The sequence below is a fragment of the Calidris pugnax genome, unplaced genomic scaffold (assembly GCF_001431845.1).
Source record: "Calidris pugnax isolate Ruff unplaced genomic scaffold, ASM143184v1 scaffold402, whole genome shotgun sequence".
In the NCBI taxonomy this organism is placed as follows: Eukaryota; Metazoa; Chordata; class Aves; order Charadriiformes; family Scolopacidae; genus Calidris; species Calidris pugnax.
Window position 1 is genome coordinate 200,105 of NW_015091205.1, and position 13,055 is coordinate 213,159.

Here is a 13,055-nt window from a genome sequence, read left to right on the forward strand (position 1 = left end):
AACCCCCAAAGAGGGGTCCCACACTGGAGAGAACAATTTTCCATCAGAGAAGGGGTAAGACTGAGTTAGAAAGGCATCGAGTCAGGCTTCCCAGAACTGCAAACCAGCATGAAAAATCCGGCATGAATCATCAGATCCTGCCCACTCCTCTACTGCTTTTTCCACCAAGCAAACACCAAGGTGCCATCCTTATCTTCCCGTGCCGCTTGAGGCGGTTAGGTCACTGAGCCATGAGCTTCTATCATAGCATCACAGAACAGTTCAGGTTGGAAAGGATCTTAAAGACCATCTCATTCCACCCCCTGCCCTGGGCAGGGACACCTCCCACCAGCCCAGGTTGCTCCAAGCCCCCTCCAACCTGCCCTTGAACCCCTCCAGGGACGGGGCAGCCACAGCTTCTCTGGCCAACCTGGGCCAGGCTCTCACCACCCTCACAGCAAACAAGTTCTTCCCCACAGCTCAGCTCCATCTCCCCTCTTTCAGGGTCAAACCCTTCCCCCTCCTCCTAGGGCTCCCCTCCCTCATCCAGAGTCCCCCCTTTCCTGGAGCCCCCCTTCTTTAGGGACTGGAAGGGGCTCTAAGGTCTCCCCAGAGCCTTCTCTTCTCCAGGCTGAACCCCCCCAGATCTCTCAGCCTCTCCTCATAGAGTTTCTAGATATTCTGAGAGTATCCAGCATAATGGTGTGACAAAACAGGACTTGTTTACTCATTTTTGAGATTATTTGAGATCTGTGCTACAAAACTATTATTAAACTCCCCCAACACACCCAGGAGCATGATCCCAATGTGCCAGGATTTGCCAGCCCCAGGTTTTGAAATGAGCAGGACCTTGCTGTTCACAACACAATGACCCGGGAATTCCAGTTCAACCAGTTCCACCCTTTCTGCCCCTCTGTTTCTCCCATTTTCTTGGAACAACAGAGAGCAACAAAACCCTATCCCAATCTACACCGGAATAAACAATTCATTGTAAACCCAGGCAATGGAAAGCCACCTGCTCCCAAACACAATTAAAAAGCATTTCCAAATTCCAGCTCTCTGCTCAGCCAGCGCAGACAGATGGACACAACAGGCACAGCAAAACCCACGCCACTTCCAGCAAAGCCTTTGTACCCCAGCAGCCCGGAGACACAAAGCCTAACGGCAGAGCCTGCCTCCAAAAGAGCTGTTTTGTTATGGGATCACAACAGAAATCAGCCACAAAAAACAGCTCAAACTCACCCGTAGCCCAATTAAACTCGCGCTCCGCTAAAACACACTCTGACTTTCTGGGGGAGCCTGTGTCTCTCAACTGGGTCCTGCAGTCCCAGCTGACACACTACCTGCCCCAGATGTCCCCCGAAACCAACAGTAAATGTGACTAAAATTAAAACACCACGGGGCTCAGTCATCACCACAGACAACTACAGATTTTCACTTTCTCGAGCACCCTCCTCCCATTCAATACCGTGGGACAGGAAGGAAGTAACCCCTTTGCAGAGGAAGCAATAGCCCTGGAGAACAGGCAATAAAATGCTGAAACGGGAGCTGAGCTGCCTCCCTCCGTCCCGAGGGACCTGCCCTCAACAGCGTGGCCCCTCGGGTCTGCAGGTATTTGGGCCAGACCTGGATTCTCAGCAGGAGCCGGGCTGCAAACGGAGCTCCTGGCCACCAGAGACGGCCGATTATTCAAACAGATACTTGCCTCTGCCTTTGCCAAGAAGAAAATCAGTGCAAGAGGCTGTTCCTGTAGCGCTCGGCAACGCACACCGAGCACAGCAAGCACCAGAGACCCAAATCTCCTGCCTTTCTCCTCTTTCTTGTGGTCCCCACGTGCCATTTAGCAAACCTGGCCATCGGCAGAACGCTTCCGTTTGAAATACCGGCACAGGGCTGGATTCTGGCCTGGTTAATCATTTCCCCAGAACTGGAGCAGATCTGCCCACGCTGCAGTGAGGCACAGACAGAGAGAGCCCTCATTCACCCAGCATTGTCGTCCCCCCCCCGGGGTCACCCTCCCTCTCTGCACCCCAAACACAAAGGGAGGAATTTGCGAGCACCAGTTCTCCGTGGCTCACCTACCCGAGCACCAGTTCTCCGTGGCTCCCCTACCCAAACACCAGTTCTCCGTGGCTCCCCTACCCAAACACCAGTTCTCCGTGGCTCCCCTACCCAAACACCAGTTCTCCGTGGCTCCCCTACCCAAACACCAGTTCTCCGTGGCTCCCCTACCCAAACACCAGTTCTCCGTGGCTCCCCTACCCAAACACCAGTTCTCCGTGGCTCCCCTACCCAAACACCAGTTCTCCGTGGCTCCCCTACCCAAACACCAGTTCTCCGTGGCTCCCCTACCCAAACACCAGTTCTCCGTGGCTCCCCTACCCAAACACCAGTTCTCCGTGGCTCCCCTACCCAAACACCAGTTCTCCGTGGCTCCCCTACCCAAACACCAGTTCTCCGTGGCTCCCCTACCCAAACACCAGTTCTCCGTGGCTCCCCTACCCAAACACCAGTTCTCCGTGGCTCCCCTACCCAAACACCAGTTCTCCGTGGCTCCCCTACCCAAACACCAGTTCTCCGTGGCTCCCCTACCCAAACACCAGTTCTCCGTGGCTCACCTACCCAAACACCAGTTCTTCCAGTCCCTTCAAGCATCCTGGGAGCTCTACACACAGGACCCATCCTATCAGCATCACCCAGGAACTTTTTCTCTTAACTTCTGGTTTTCAGCTCTGATTTCTTTGACAACAAGCGCTAATAGCCTTAAAAAAAAAAAAAATAATTCACCAATCCCAACCCAAAGACTCATCACTCATGAATCACACGACATTCTCATTTCTCCCACCCGTCAAAACAGAAGCGTCTCACCTTGCAAAACAATCGCTGTGCTTGCCCAGGCTCACAGAAATCTACCCCATCTGTTAAAAAGCTGAATGACACTATTTGACAAGCGCTCTGCGAGAAGACAGCAAACATTTCACCCCACGATGGACACCTCAAACACAGTCAAACAAGGCAGCTCGGCTCGGTTGGCATCAGCCATCAGAAACACAGGTTTCTAGCAATTCTTTTTTGAAGCCAGAGCCTGTGGGGACACTGAATTTAAGATTCAAGCCTGCAACTGTGAGAAAGCTCCACAAACACAGGTTTAGAAGATCTCATGTCCCAGCTCCTGCAGTCAGAAAGCAAGGACCAAACTGTTTCTGCCTCCTGTGTTGTAAGAGAAAAAGCAAATAACCCAGGATCTCTGCTTCACCTCCAAAGTCTTTGTGTAACCAGCAAAGCTTCTTTGATCTCCGCTGCAAGGGACACCTACAATAATAAGGCAGGAGCTGATCGCCACGGAGGGTGACGTTAACATCACCCATGGATCTGAGCCACGGTGACATGTGCCACATTCCCAACTGCTTTACTGGCTGTTTTTGAACAGCAGTTTAACCCCAGTCATGATTCATCTCGGGGACACGGGCAAAAGTCCCTCCACTGCTGGTGAACCCCGCGCAGGGTAAGTTAAACGCAACGATTTTTAACCAGCATCTCCCTGACAGGCTCTTGGCAATGGCCACATCCTCCTTCTGTTTAATGCAGATCCAAACCCATTCCAAACAGATTCCTGTTTCACCCGTCCTCGTTGTCACGAGCGAGTCACGTGCCACATCAGAACCAGAATTTTGGAGGAGAAAGCTTTATTTAAAGCGTTCCTGCTCAAAAGGGGTGCAAGGATGAACGGAGGGGATGATCAGTGTAGGCAAACGACAGCACGGGAGCAACCACCAACACCAGCTTCAGACCAGGCTTTGCTGAAGCTCCAAGTTCAAGAATGCACCTTATTTTTAAAGGACACGAGAACAAGACAATTAAATACACAAAGAAACTTATCCACCGCAGTATCTTGATCATGCAAATCAAAACCCTTGCTACTGGCACTAAGAATGAAGGCTCGAATTGCTTCCTGCAGCAAAGTCACCTTGGAAATCCCTCAGAATTCGAGCTCTCAGTAAGACAGGATTAAACCGCGGTTGTAAAGAGTGTCCCAATAACTTATGAGCCAAGAGAGAATGTCAAACCCTGAGGGAACGATTTGTGGAGAGCACAGGAGGACTTGTCGCCATCCACCCGTGTATGATCGAGTAGTTTTACTATCTTAACTGATGATCTAAAGGTAGGAAGCTAAACATCTCACACCACCAGACTCCTACTCTTTGCTTTTACTTAGCAATAGCACAGCACAGTAAAAATAAACCTAAAAAACCCCTCATGCCAATAATTAAAGAGTTGTTTCAGTACTCGTTCCACGCAACACAAACGCAGAATACCCTTCAACATCAGTCCCCTCCAAAAAGGACTCTGATCAGCAGAAGACATTAATAAATTAGCCATAATAGTCGTGGAAAACCCGCCATGAACTGTGAGTGAACTCCACCCTCTCGTTAAAAAGATTTCACTGCTATAGAAACTATGATTAAACACACAGGGCCATGAATCAGCTCCCTGAAACGAAGGAACGCCTCGGCAATCACGGAAGTGCTCAGCACAAGCTTTCGGTCACCCAAGACATTCCCCCCCCCTCCCCACCATCCCAGAACCCCAACATCATCCAGACAAGCAGCTTTAAGACTCTTCCTGGTTCCCCCAAATGTTTAATCTTTCTTACCTTTTGGGTTGTTTGCTTTACAGGCTTTATTTGTTTATTTTTTGGCAGCGCTCAAAGCTGCAAGCGCTCATTACGGGAACAGAGCAAAGAGTTTGCAAATCCATTTTGACACAACTGGATAAAGCACCTAAAACCAAGCCCCAGATGCCTCCGGACCAGCTGCAGCTCCCAGTCCTGCGTTTCCAATCAATCCCACAGAAAAAGCTGGGGGAAGATGGCAGGGCTTACCAGCACTTCCCCAGTCTGGAGCCTGAACAAAGTGGATTTAAAAGAGGTTTAATTTTCCCAGAGACTAATGCTCTCAAATCAGAATAAATCCTCCAAAAGAAGAGATTATCCATAAATTTACTAGTTATAAATGTTAATATATCCAGTGTTTATGCAAGGACTGCTGCTCTCTCCATGCAAGAGCATCACCTCTACAATTTCGTATTAAAGGTGAAGATTTCTCCTAATTTCTCCCCCCACTTCCCTTTCCACACCGAGATGTAGCACAGCAGCTTTATAAATACCACTTTCCAAGAGCAGCAGTAATTTCCTGAAGAATCAAGGCAAACTTGTTCCTATTACACTAGGAAAGCTCTGAAAAATCCTCCCCTGCAAAGGGACTTAACGCCGAAAAGATCCGCGGGGAGAAAAGTCAAGCGCGAAAGCTGGAAAAACATTCAAATAAAGAGAAAAAAAAAAAAAGCAGAGCTAAAACTTCACATTATACGTTCAGAAAATGCATGGTTGGATTTACCCAACGTCCTCAAATGCTTCCTCCTGTTGTTCATGTTCTATTTACCAAAGGCCCCGTCTACACACCGTCCCCCACGTCGTACGCTGGGATCCAGACCAGTATAACCTGGCAGCTAATTATGGCCCTTAAGGCTGAGATTCATTAATGCATCCCTCTAGCTACGAACAGGAGTATGACTACGCCCTGGCTCAGCACACGTAAGCTTAAAGAGAGGATGAGACAGGTACAGGAAAAAGTGACTTGCCTGACATCAAACAGCGCGGCAGCAACGCAGCCGGGAGCTAAATCAAGGCCTCCCGTCCACCCCAGCATCCTTATTTCCCCCCGTTTATAGGCAGACAGAACCCAGTCATTAGGATCCAGATTGAAGGCTTCGTTTTGAAGCTAAAAGCAGATGAGAAATAGACCTGATGAATGTAATCACCAGTCTCAGATTGATCCCGGAGACCCAGCAGCCTCCCAGCGCTTGCTCATTCTGCTTTCCAAAGCCTGATGCGGGCATGGCAAAGTGATCGAGACACCTCAAAAAGCCCATTTAATACATTAATATTGAAAATTCCCTTATTTCTTTCTGTGTAAGCTCACCAGCAGCCCCCAGAGAAGCTGGGTACTTACTTAATACTCCCCAATAGCAGCATCACGGGGTGACAGAGAAGAAGCCGCTCTTAACTCAGGTATCAGTAACTGAGTAGCCCAGGCATGAGCGAAGTTTTCCAGCCCAAGCAAACTCTATTTATCTAAATATTGAGGAAAAAAAACCCCACACCAATCCAATATTTACCAGACAAGCGAAACAGAACAATAACAACAGCAAAAGCCACTTCTCATAGTGTTAGGTGTCAGGTTGAGTTAGCAGCTCTGAATTTTCCTCAAGTTTCCCCGCTCTGCCGGTGCTGGCCCTCTATGAACTGTCTTCACTCTGTGCTGAACAGGTAACGGAGGAGCCAGATGGCCTAAAGCCACAGCTAATTTCCAAACTGCTGTAAAATAGCACGAGCCAAGAGAGCCTGACAGCACTCATTTGACAATTCCACCCAAAGGTTGATGTTGCTCTAGAAAAGGCGCAGCGGAGCCAAGAGACATCACGTTTAAACGTGCCCGCAATCTCAGTTTTTCTCTGTCCATAATCGTGGGAGTGTATGTTAAAAATTGATTTGGAGGTACAGGATGAAAAAATTCTATGACCTTGCTCACCTCTGGCCCTGATCCACAGCCAGGAACAGAATACAGATCACGTTAGGAGCCGGAGATAAGCACTAATTTAATTCTCAGCACAAGGTAAGAAGGTACAGGATGAAAATTTCTATGACCTTACTCACCTCTGGCCCTGATCCACAGCCAGGAACGGAATACAGATCACGTTAGGAGCCGGAGATAAGCACTAATTTAATTCTCAGCACAAGGTAAGTGAAGCTCCAGTGACCCTACAGGGAACGTGCCACTTCTCACCTGCTACTAATCAAAAAACTTAAGTGAAAAAGCTGTTGTTTCTCAATATTTGTTCTCTTTTTTGGCATCAGGCAAACATCCTTCAGAGGGGAGCAAACCCAAATGGGCCCTTTTCCTGCTTCTGCTGTTGCACCTGGTTCACAACAGACAGACTAGACTTAATATTCCCAACAACAGAAGACTGACTTTGCCAGCACGAATCAGACAACCTCTCATTTATTCCAGTAATTATTGTCCTCCTCCTTCCAAAAAGATAACCTGGGCAGCACAATGTCACACCACACAGCAGCGCAGATCGGGAACTGAAATTCTGTGGGTCCATCCAGATTCCCACTGTCAATATTGCAGCAGAGCAGCTTTCAAGAAACAAAATGCATCCCCTGAACACCTGAGACAGGCTCCTCGGCCAGCAAAGACCAGTCCAAACCCTCTTCACCCCAGTTCTACCCCTGTGTAAACCCGCCAAAGCCTCTTCTGCTCCAGGACACGGAGGATTGCTGGGAATAGCTGTACCTGCAAACCCATCTCCTGCAGATCTTGGCATCCCACCAACCCTGCAAAGACTTTTAGAGAGCTCTGGAGAGGAGAGCAATCAATAACGTACCACCACCAGCAGCGCTTTTCTGCATCTGCAGGGGAGCTCTTGCCAAGGCAGAAATAATATCGATGGAAATCACACTTCCAGCAGGCGCTGCTGGAACAGCCCGTCACCCCAGACCTTATTTACTTGGTGACATAAACATCACTGATTTGACTTAAAGTAGGAGAGAGGAGTTAGACACACGAGAGAGAACACAACCTTCACAAAGGCAGGCGAGCACAGCAAATGCCAAAGTCCCCTTAAAATTGGCTCGGCCGGTTCCATGCTTTGTTCAAAGCTCAAATTCTCTGAAAGCGACGACCTTTGGCGTTTCCAGCGTCCGTAAGCACCTCTGGAGACTTCACCTCTATGAGCACAAGCCTCTGTGAACCCCCTGAGACACGGTTTGTGATCCCAACCTCCTACCCAAATGGCCACATCTAGGAATAACCTTTTTTTTTTGTGTGAAGACACCCCCACACACACAGTTTTTATAAGACCCAGAGCCCTCTCTTTTTTTTTTGTGAAGACACCCCCCCCACACACAGTTTTTATAAGACCCAGAGCCCTGAGCCTGCCCCGGTACGAAACGCTGTGCAGACACCAAACAAGACAGAGCCTCTCAGACTTTGCTCCAAGTTTATAAATCAAAGCTTCTCAGTAGGACTCGGGCCAAATTTTACTTGCTTGCACCCTCAAAAGCAAACTGTCTCTAGGGGAAAAAGGTAGGGGCGTTCAGAGAGATCCACCCCTCCCGCAGGCAAGTGGAAGGCAATGAAGGAAGCCCATGAGGGGCTGTCTCTGGTTTGAAAAATCAATGGTGGGGAATAATCTTGATGGATTTTAGACAACTAAAGTCTATGGCAACACAGCTCTAATGAAGGGGTTCGCTTTTGTGGATCGATTAAAGGAAAACCGGGCTGCCAGAACCTCCCTTGTCTGCAGAGAGGTTTGTACTTGTAGCAAAAGCTTTCCAGAGCCAGCAAAGCGAAAAGGTTCGAACCCCCCAGTTCAAGCGCCGTTAAACTTTACCAAAGTCCAATGTTCTTTACCAAATCTGTTTCCAAAGGCAGGCAGGCGGAGCGGCCCAGGAGCCAGAGAAGCTCCAGACTCACACGAACGGCCCTCATCAGTATGCACCTTATTTTGCCCCATGACATTCAGCAGACGCGGTTAATTAGTTCCTGATAATGCATTGCCCATCACGACTCCTGAACTTGGCTGTGCAGCTGGTAGGTAAGCAATTCCACCGCTCTGTTTTGTAATCAGCATGCCAAAAAGCACAAACACAAAAGAATAAAGTTAACAATCTGTTTACCCGTTCCCCCCCTCCCTCCCTCCTCCCATTGCTGCTGCTGGCCAATGGCTAGGGAAAAAAAAAAAAAAATTAATCTATTTCCAGTTTTCAGCAGAGAGAAATCATTTGGACTCCTCTCAATTCTCCTATCTTTGCCACCGGTGCTTCGCGTTATTGCACACAATTCATTCAGTATCGAGATGAAGCCTGTTCCTTTGATTAATATAGCATTAAAAGCCTCTCTCTGGAGATAATTAGTTCTTCCCTCCCCCACCCCTTCCCCAGTGAAACGTGGAAAGAGCATACAGTCATCAGTAAACAAAGAAATTCAAACAGTGTGACAGCCAGGCTGGGGCTGGGGCCGAAAAAGCTGCCTCTCACCTCTGTATCTCAGCACAGCTGATAAAAACAAGTCAACACCACAAGCAATAGGAGCAGCAACACAAGACCAGTATCTCTAGATTAAGGGCTTCGTCATTTAGACCTCAGGAAAACAGCAATTCTTCGTTTGCAAGGAGCATAAATACCAAGGCATAATTAGTCATCGCTAGAGGTTTTGCAGCGTCACCTTCCACCCTGAAAGATTCACCCCGAGTCATTCCAAACCAGCAGATAAGAGCCAGAATCAGGAAATCTCTGGGCTTTTCCCAACAATCCCAAACCATCAGCAAATCAACAGCAACCTCAGCTCCTGAGTCTCTCCTGAGACACACAAAGTCCTCTGGGGCAGAGAAAAATTAAGGATGGTCATTATTTGCAAAGCACTTTGAGATTCATAGAATTCTGTATATCGATACGCCAATTCCTCACCTGGAATTTGCCCTTGGATTTGGGGTGGGGGGGCACAGTCTGGAAGGAGTTAAACCCCCCCCAGCCCAAGGTATGACTGGTTGGTGCATTCACTGCCTGACTAATGCGTGACCCCACTGCGCAGGCAAGAACTGGAAATAGTTATCACAGGAGCATTGACAAGTCAGCAAGAGCTACTAATTAAACGATAAAAATAGATCTCTGAAAGGGCTTTTTTTTTTTTCCTTCTCCCCCCCAACTCGACACAAAGCCCAGGCCTGACGCTGCAACAGTCACACATCCATTAGTTTTCCATGGGCTCCAAACCCGCCAGCAGAAAAAGAAAGAGGGGTGGGGGGGCACAGTCTGGAAGGAGTTAAACCCCCCCCAGCCCAAGGTATGACTGGTTGGTGCATTCACTGCCTGACTAATGCGTGACCCCACTGCGCAGGCAAGAACTGGAAATAGTTATCACAGGAGCATTGACAAGTCAGCAAGAGCTACTAATTAAACGATAAAAATAGATCTCTGAAAGGGCTTTTTTTTTTTCCTTCTCCCCCCCAACTCGACACAAAGCCCAGGCCTGACGCTGCAACAGTCACACATCCATTAGTTTTCCATGGGCTCCAAACCCGCCAGCAGAAAAAGAAAGAAAACTCTCACAGACAAAAAAAAACCCACACAGCAGAAAATCCCAACTAAATAAAATGAGGGAACTGATTCTGAACGACATGGAGCATCTCTTCCACCCCCACCTTTAATGGCACAGGAAGGAGATGACATCTTCACCTCCCAAAGCCCTCCCAGTTTCCTCGCCCCCCCCTCTATCCAAAAGTTCTGGTTTTGCCTGAAAAAGGGACATGGTTTGAGGTGACCTTGAGGATATTTGCAATTTGCTTTGTGTGTGGCATCACTTAGACCAGCGACAAAAAAACTAGTATCAGTGACACTTCCAGCATTGGGTGGGCTTTGCTTTAAGCCCCCCCTCTCCCTCTCCCCACCAGACAGGGGTTTTGTACAGCTTGGAACTGAATATTCATCACCAACTAATAGACCTGCAGGAACTGCAGCGTCGGCGATTTTTAATACATCTAATGCCCCACCACACGCCAAACACAATGAAATTTGATCAAAATAGAAGCCATTTGTTTCAATACAAGCGATTTGGCTCTCAGAACTGTCATCAAATTAAACTGGAAATCAAATTAACCAGTGACTGAATGAAGTCGAAGGCTGTATAATCACAGATTACTGATCCAGCGGCACGAAAACAAGGAGGCAATCACATTCCCCTTGTTTGTGGCAGTGCCCCCTCCTCCCAAAAGGGCTCCCCACTCTCCCCATCTTCCAGGGCTCGAGGATGCTCTGTGCCTTGGATCCAGCTCATCCAGTCGTCTCTCGGTGGTGCAGAAAGGAAAGGTTCCTTACAAAACCCACCCTTTGAGATATTATCCACTAACAAAGCCCGCCCTGTGAAAGTACAAGCTGACACACTTGAAACTGCACTAATTTAGGACAGAGCAGTCATTTCCAGAGCTGTTGGGAAGAACAAGTTTAAGCCTACACCAAACAGGAAAAGGGGTTTGTCACTGTCACCATCCAAGGTAACTTCAATCAGCGTAATTGTGTCCCCAGAAGTGGCCTCATTTTGGCTTGATTTCCCCCCTTTTTGCACTGTCACCTGAGAGGGAATTTAAACTACCTAAAGTTACAATTTTACATCTCGCCTACTCCTAAATTCCGATTAATTTAAACTGTGTGTCTGGAGAGCAACAGGCACTTATACCGAAATCATAGCAGGCAGAGGAATTTCATGACACTCCTGGGCAACTCCTCCAACACGAGCACATGAGGCTTAATTCAGCCAAATCCATCCTTTACCCACCAAGAACAGACCACAGAAAACTTCATCATTCCCTTTCCCCTGCGAACAAACCCAGGACTTGCTGATATTCCTATTTTTCCAAGGCAAGCCAGAAGTTTAGAACTCCCTCCTATACCATTCAAGGTTTCTTTACCTATGAGAGGAGCACCCACAAGCTTTCCCCTTCTCTTTCCAGGCTTGCAGAAGCAACATTTAAACACCTTAACGTTCGAGAAGAGGAGCTTTTTACTTCATTTCAGCCTCAGTTAAGCACCTTTTTGCATCACTCACTTTTTGTCGTCCCCCCCCCAGCACTTTCAGCCCCAGAGAGGGGCGCCGAGCCCTCACCTACCTTCACCTGGACAAACACAACCCAATGCAAAGGCAAAGAGGTAAATAATTCATCTGCAGGCAAACAGAAGGAAAGAACAATTAAAGGAGAAAGCACAGCAGGGACGTTTCAAGTTTCAGCCAACATTCAGCCGGGAACAGATCAAACAAAGAAATACCAAAGGGGCTGCCTCGGAAAGAACTTTTTTTTTAAAAAAAAAAGAAAGGTGAAAGCGCTGCCACAGAAAGCAACAGGCCGGCCCCAGCGGTGGAAACCCGGCTTGGACCTTCAGTCACAGCCCTTCCCGGGGGGGGCAGAGCCCACAACCCCCCCCTGGATGGGGTTTCAAAGCGGGTTTCTAACAAGAGTTTGAACGGCGAACCGGCTCCCGGTGGGGTTTCCCCGCTGAGGAAGCCCTTGGCCCGTCCCGGGGGTCTCCGGGGAGCTCTGGGGGTCCCCGGCGGGCAGAGCAGGCCCCTTGGCCCCCGTCTCCCCTCAGGGAGACCCCCCCCCCCAAGGCTCATCCCTCGATTGTGCTGGGTTTGGAAAGAGTTTAACCTTTTGAAACTTCTGACTGGCAGAAAAAACACAAACCCAAGTAGTGATTAGTTATCCTGAAGCTAAAGTTTGATTTATTGCAACTTTTGTAACATTTCAGCTTTACTACTAGAAAAACATCTCAGGATACTTGAAGAACATTTGATTTTTTTACTAAAAACACCTGTTCTAATGAACTTTAGGGATAATCTCAGTGGGGGAGGACACATCTGAGGCTGTAGCCGCGTTCTCTGAAGTGCAAGCTTTGTGGGTCGGTTTTTCCTGTGTATCTCAAGGGTCTTCTTGTTTTGTCCCCCACGTTGGACACCCCCATCCCCTTCAGCACAAAGACTCCCCGAGATGGTGTTTTGAGACATTTCTTTAAAACCAAGTGGAGAAAAACACCAGCCTCCCTGTATCCCTTCAGCTGGGAAACCTCATCCGAGCATTTCTAATGGAGCAACAGCATTTGGGGTTTGTGAAAATAGTGCAGAAATTCAGCCAAGGGCACCCAGCAAAGTCAAGCATCATCTTCATCATCCCATCGTCTTCATCATCCCTACGCAGGCCAAGCCCAGCAGCTGCTCGGTTCCTCTTCTCAGGAGGAAACAGCAACTGGGGAAGGTGGAGTTTTCATCTGCTTTTCTGAGTTAATCTCCTGGCGTTGCAATAGTGTTATTATTTAATTTTTATTTTTTAATGGCTGCACGGTTGTGTTTTCAGTTCACTGAAGATTTTCCTGCAGCGTTGTGGTCGTTGACGGGGACGTCCTGCTTGCGGCGTGTGTCGGGTGTCGATGCTGCTAATTTTGCTAATTGACTTGATGTTTGGGT

General features: G+C 48.4%; 1 protein-coding gene across 2 annotated transcripts in view; it reads right to left on the reverse strand.

Moving 5' to 3' along the window:
• PHACTR4 (phosphatase and actin regulator 4) overlaps window positions 1–11,802 on the reverse strand; it is an 82,991-nt gene extending 71,189 nt beyond the window's left edge. Inside the window, exon 1 of one of the 2 annotated variants that reach the window (XM_014959781.1) lies at window positions 11,707–11,802. The gene's annotated coding sequence lies outside the window, so the exon portion shown is untranslated. The remainder of the gene's footprint in view (window positions 1–11,706) is intronic. The other variant, XM_014959780.1, reaches the window with a different exon arrangement.
• Window positions 11,803–13,055: the final 1,253 nt, after the last annotated feature.